General features: G+C 40.2%; 1 long non-coding RNA gene across 2 annotated transcripts; it reads left to right on the top strand.

Annotated features, from left to right (window-relative positions):
* The first annotated feature begins 504 nt into the window (after positions 1-504).
* On the top strand, positions 505-3,783 carry LOC4333758 (uncharacterized). 2 transcript variants are annotated; one of them, XR_001544039.3, is made up of 7 exons: positions 505-1,269; positions 1,378-1,429; positions 1,676-1,790; positions 2,009-2,195; positions 2,397-2,521; positions 2,599-2,806; positions 3,499-3,783. It is a non-coding gene; the product is annotated as an uncharacterized lncRNA (long non-coding RNA). The 2 variants fall into 2 exon arrangements; XR_010740281.1 differs by having other exon boundaries at positions 2,009-2,147.
* Positions 3,784-6,653: the final 2,870 nt, after the last annotated feature.

Consider the following 6,653-nt stretch of genomic DNA (forward strand, 5'->3'; position numbering starts at 1 on the left):
CTGACAATACCTATGCCCATTTACCCATCGGACATAGCCTTTGACCCAATAAAAAACCCATGGGTATAAAATAGCGAACAAAACCAACCCTAATAGGGTTTTTACCCACGGATAAACGGGCAAACGGGCACAATTACCATCCCTACATAGGAGGTTAGGCATGTTCGTATAATCATGGGTATTTTGGTCATAAGGTTTTATAGAACCACAATGTTAACCATATCTTAATTTTGTAAAAAATAAAAAACAATAACTTAAAATTACTACGGTTGAATTAATAAAACATATGTTTTGGATATAATTTGCAGGATATCATATGCATGCATGGTGTATCTCTACTACTTTTTAAAATTCTGTAGTGGTGACAGTCACTCCAACCCTAGCAGACACGCGACTTATTAACCGTGGGATTGGCAGATCGGACGGTGCTGAGGATCCCATCGCACGCACTCCTCCCCTCCGCGAATCACACTTTTCTCCCCCACAGGCCGGATCGCGCTCGCTATCCAACCGTCGACGCCGCTCCCCTCATCCTTCGCCGCGCCCCCACCACGCCTTCACCGACCGCCACTCCTGCTCGCCCGAATCGACGCCGCCGTCGTCGCGGGTCGACATCGCCGCTCCTCCTATCGCACTCCTCCCCGCCGGCACTGCCTCCATCCATCCGCCGCGTCTCGCCGCCGGTCGCACCACCGATCCATTCCTCCTCTGCCGCCTGCTCTCCCGGTCCCTCCCGCCCTATCGCCCCAACACTCCCCCCCCCGGCACCGCCTCCATCCATCCGCCGCGTCTCGCCGTCGGCCGCACCCCCGCTTCCATCCATCCACTGCAGATCGCCATCGCACGCCTCCGCCTCTCAAGGTCACACGCTCGTCGCCACCGCTCGTCGCCCGACACCCCGCCGATTGGGGACCGGACGCTGACCCTGCATCGACGCCACAACAGCCGACAGATGGGAGATGTTGAAGACCTCACTCCAACGACGGCTGCGCGCGGTGACACTACCAGGCGTTGAGGGAGAGAATGAAGTGCAAGGTGCGACGGGGTTGTTCGTCCTTGCCCAGATCAACGCCGCCGCCGATCCCTCACTCGCCCCTCGCCCAGGTCGGTGCCAAGGGCGAGGTTCGCCAATCTGCTTCCCAGCCGCCTCGCCCGCTCCATGGGAGAGGTGACACCTGTGCCCGCCTCCAGCGCTCCATGCCCCCGGTACCATCCGAGCACGATCCCTCCGGCAGAACTTCTGCCGGAGAAGGGACGCATGGTTAATTGGTTCGTTCTCTTTACGTTGCAACCCATTCATTTGTCAAGAATCATCACTGTGAGTGTCGAGGGTTATTACAGATTGCAGGATCACTAATGCTCTTTTTTGCCCAAAAGGTGTTCAACGAAATGCTGCTTAGCCAATGTATTACCAGAAATTGATTTCTCTGTAAGTGAGAATGTCATATTGTCATGTCCCCTATGTTGTTATTTATACTAATGATTGCAGGATTCTCTCTGTTGTTATTTATGCTAATGTAATGAAATATCCAATTACTATGTATAGACTCTAGGGCTATGAACTGCTGGGAAGTTGAGAGTGTTGCTACCAAGCAGAAAGATTCAAATTATATGTTGGAGCAAACTAATTTGGATCTTGCAGTCTCAAAACTAATCTGGTCCTTGATTGTTTCAGAGTGGATGAAAATAAAAAATGGAACGATGCAGTGAAGATTATGTAAGCAATGTTCGTGATATATCGATCCTGAAATTCTCATAGATGGCCATTGCACAAATACAAAAATTTGCAGGTTATTAATTAGTGAACTACATCTCTGTAAATCTGCATAACATATGTTAAAGCTAGCCCAAGAATTAATATGTTGTAAATCTGCTCTACAGTTGACACTGCTTACATTTTCTACTATTAATAACCCTCAGTTGTGATAGATCTGATACCTTCTTAAAAATTTGAACTGAGTTTTCATACCTAGCAGTAGGACTAACATTTTATGGTTGTATTGTTCAGCTCAAGATGAACAACCACACCAACCCCAAGATCACCAACTAAGCCTATCCTGCTTCATGATTGTTGCTGCATACTCCAACATGCTTGCTGCTGGTGCAATCTGAGCCGGCTGGTGGCAGATGGGAGCCTGCCCTATGTTGTTAGCAGCTTTCTTCACTCCAAGTCATGCTTGCTGCCTGTGGTCTTGGTAGTTTCTTTTTTGTGTTGTCAATTTAATTATTAGGATTTCCCATGTGCTCGGTTATTGGTGTTCTTGTATCTGTTTGTTTCAGGGTGTCATTACTATGGAGTAGATCATATTTTTTTTCTTATTTTTTCCAATGCCTTGTAAAATAACCAACTAGCAGGGATGTTCATAAATTTCCCCCTTTTGTTTGGTTTTTTTCAGACATATATATAATGAAGGCATATATACACAAAAGGAGGAGCTGTTTGAGGGTCTAAAGGACAATAGCTCAATTGACTGGGAAGTTGTTGTCATATGTCGAGAGCAATCTGCTAAATGTTAAAGAGGTGCATCTAACTTTTGTACCCAGTGAACTGCAAATCTGCACCTTCTCTTTTTTGATTAATAGTTTCTTTGGATTCAGATCAAAATAGCTCAACATGGGAATTTTTCTAGCAGAGGATGGGCAATTCTCGGAAAATACTATATATTTCTTGTCGTTGAATGTGATCATGTCCCATTATTCTGGCACTTGCTGCCTTGATTTTGTTGCCTGTGCCAGCCCTTTAGCTAGCTCTCTATCACACACGAATGCGTGACCCTTGATGGTTGTATGCAGTTGGGATATTTTGGTGAGTTCATCCCCCTTCCCCACCCCACCCTCTCCCCTCTCTCTCTCTCTCTCTCTCTCTCTCTCTCTCTCTCTCTCTCTCTCCCTCCCTCCCTCTCTCTCTCCCTCTCTCTCTCTCTCTCTCTCTCTCTCTCTCTAAACCATCATTTATCTTCACTATTGACTTACAATTTCACTTCTAGCTGATGATGATCAATCAAAGCTAGCTCATACGTATTAGTGAGTTTATGAAAAAAAGGATCAGATATTCAATAACAGAGTTAGCTCCTTCAGAACGATGGCAAAATGGTACCTTTATAATTTTACTTCTCAACACGCACACATTTTTTTATGACGAGTTTGAACTTTTGTTCTCCTTGTCAGATTTTATCTGAAGCAAGTATCATATACTTCTGTATTAGAATATGGACGCAATCATATATCTCCTAAGGTTTAGTACATACTCTCATATTTGGAAGTGAATACCAAACGTGTCTGAAATAGTGCATGCGATTTAATCTATTCTCTCTTGGTCATTTATTCGCAAATGCAAAGATTTCTGTAATTTGGTCGTAGCTTAGATTATGGCAACCTTGGCTTTGTGGTTTGCCATGTCATGTACTGATATATGAATGTGATGCTTTAATTAACGTTGAAAAGCCATGAATTATGTATTCGAACAAATTGATTGGATGTGTCCTGAAATTGGTTCAGACTTTCGTTCTTTGGTTACTGGCGTGAGACGTGGGAGAAAGACGCTGAAGACATCAAGCATAACATGGAGTTGATAAAACATCGTCGACTGAATCATGGACCTTGTCTTGGATGTAGTTTCTTTGGCTGCTGGTTTATTACACTATAGTAAAACTAAGGACCTTGTAATAGGCTCTTTGTGCTGGTCTGACGTGAAGTGAAAACCTTCTTAATGTAACTTCGCTAAAATTAGCGTTTTGTCTGTTTAAGCAGTATTTATGGTATAAAGAATTGCATATTGCATTATATTGTGACAAAGAGTATTTTCTGAAATTTTGACAATTTGACCATTTTGAAAATTTTATTTGAAGAATAGATCGTGCTAAAATCTTATTGCAAAAATGGACCGAAACTTATTGCAATAAGTTTAGCGTGGTCTATTCTTTAAAAGAATTGCGTATTATATTATATTTTGACAAAGAGCTTCTGTACTCAGCTCATTAAACCTGCCTGCTTGAACTATCTGATACTTAAGTCTTAATTAATGTCTTGAATATATACTTTGTCATGGTTATGGATACCACATACTTAATAGAAGTTGACTAAATCTCGGCAGGACCCACCACATATCATGTCCTATACGGAAACAACCTTCAGATATAGGAGGAGTTCCGGTAAGGAAAGACAACCAGAGTTCTACATGGAAACGACAAGGACTACTCGGATTGTATCCATATTGGTTTCCCTAGTTCTACTTGGATAATGGAACATCTATGGGTATAAATACAAGACCCCCTAGGAAGGGAAGAGACACGGCCACCTCAATCAACATAGAAGCCTACATACGCCAAGACAAGCCGTCGGATATCGACATCAGAGATACGCCTGGATCGACCCTATCCGGTACCTTCAGAGGCCGGCCGTAGGGATCTAGCACTGTCTCTGATTCCGTCGGGCACGAGCTCGAGGAGGAAGGCTACCCTGTTGTCAACTACGAGTCAGACCTTCAGACCGCCATGTCGACAATAGTTAGATAGGCTACCCCACATATTGTATTGGTGTGATTATGGTGAATAAAAAGCAACATCGGCTCCGGCCAACAGGATGTAGGGCTATTACCTGATAGCTCAGGGGCCTGAACCTGTATAAAAATCCCTGTCACCATCTCTTTTACCTCAGTCTCGCATATATCCTAGCACCAACGATCCCCATACTGTCCAAATACTGTAGTCGTGACATCAAACGTCGACATACTTAATAGCCAATCTTATGATTGTTTCATTTACGATATAAATCGTCACCATAGCGCTAGCGCGGGCTTGTAACTATATTTTATAATTATAAATATTTAACATGTCCAGGATGGTGACGAGCTAAGGCAATTTTTTTTTTGCTAAATCTACTGATGTACCAACAAAATGAGTGTGAAAGCAACACCCTAGCGGTGCACGGGATTTTTTAAGTGTATCGCAAGTGCACAACATTAGAATAGTTATTTACCTATATGTAGTAATTTAATTTTGAGGTGATCATCCATAAGAAAGTCTTCTATCTATGTTGTCTTTTTATAATTTAATAAACACCATGAGATTGTTTTATATATGTGGCAGAAAGTTTGCACTATACTTCTATAATGATAACATATTTCTTGCTTTGAAAGTAATCTATAGAACAATTATGATTTGTAGTTTTTTTGGATTGCCAGATTTTTTTTCCGTGTTCAATAAATTTTCACTCAATGATTATTTAATATCTTTTCACTTAATATAATTTGAAATTGATATATAGCATTTCCCGTTGCAACGCACGGGCACCTTACTAGTCAAAGAAAAAATGTTTAATGTTGTGGTTTATGACTCTATAAGGTTATAATGGTTATAAAACAAATTGGACTACTCCCTCCATCCTAAATTATAGGATGTCCTATTTCTTTTTAGGAAGATCAAACTTGGTAGTTTTTGACTAATAAGCATATTAACCATATATTTATGCTAAATATTATGTATGTTATATCACTAGATTCATAGTTTAACTTTCAGTAAAAAACTAGATTCATATTTTAAAGTGCTTTAATGTGATGTTAATTTTATATCTGCTAGGAATATAAAATATAATAAATTATTGGTTAAAGTATGTCATTAAAACATGTGTAAAAATTTATACATTGTAATTTAGGACGAAGGGAGTATAATATATGAGTTTTGTGAAAATTGCTTAAAAGTAAATGGGATGTCGGGTTCGGTGTTGGGCACGTGCTGCAGGAGAATTAGCCAGCAAAATGGCTGTCTTTTGTTAATTGGATTGGTTAGCAACCCCAGATCTAATGCTTAGATTTCTATAGTACTAGCATATATGCAATTAAACCTCCACATGACCTTGAAATTAATATCTGGTCCAAAAGATTTACTATTGGAGTGGTTTATATATTGGATGGTACGATATGTTGCATAGTACTACTAATAAATAATTGACATCGTTAATTTTAGAGACACATTTAACTATTTGTTATACTTAAAAGATTAATTAATTAATTTTTAAAATTTGTTTTTATCACTATAAAGTATAAACACTTCAAGCATGATTTTTTGCATTCGCACAGGATATAAAAGTGTGTGAGCATGCATAACGAGGGAAAACATCAGCCAATTCCTTTTTTTTTCCGAGTGCCAAACAAGACTGGGAGAATAAAGACGGTTTACACCATGTGTAGCATATGATTTTTATTTAAAGTAATTTTGTGCACATAGAAACTAGATCGTGCTATACTCATCATGTGTTCTAAAGGCCTGTTCACTTTGGTGCCATTTTCAACCTTACTAAATTTTAGTAAAGTTGCTAAAAAAAGTGGCTACATTTAGTTTGTTGCCAAATTTTGGTAACTATATAAGAAATCTTGCCAACATTTTTGGTAAGGTTTTTTTTGGCAGCAAAGTGAACAGGCCCTAAAATCTAAATGCGCCTAAACACGACATGCATGTTAATATCTACAAAGTCGTTATATATATAAAGAGTCATCAGGAGTACACGTTAGACATGCAAATTCCTTATATTTTAGGATAAAATTCGAATCCTTCATGAATGGAAACGGAGGAATCCTTTTGTCCTAAACAAAAAAGAAACAAAAAAGAGGATAAAATTTTTATATTGAAGCTAAGAGTAGCGGGCCTCATGGCCCA

The sequence above is a fragment of the Oryza sativa genome, chromosome 3 (genome assembly GCF_034140825.1).
Source record: "Oryza sativa Japonica Group chromosome 3, ASM3414082v1".
Taxonomy (NCBI): Eukaryota; Viridiplantae; Streptophyta; class Magnoliopsida; order Poales; family Poaceae; genus Oryza; species Oryza sativa.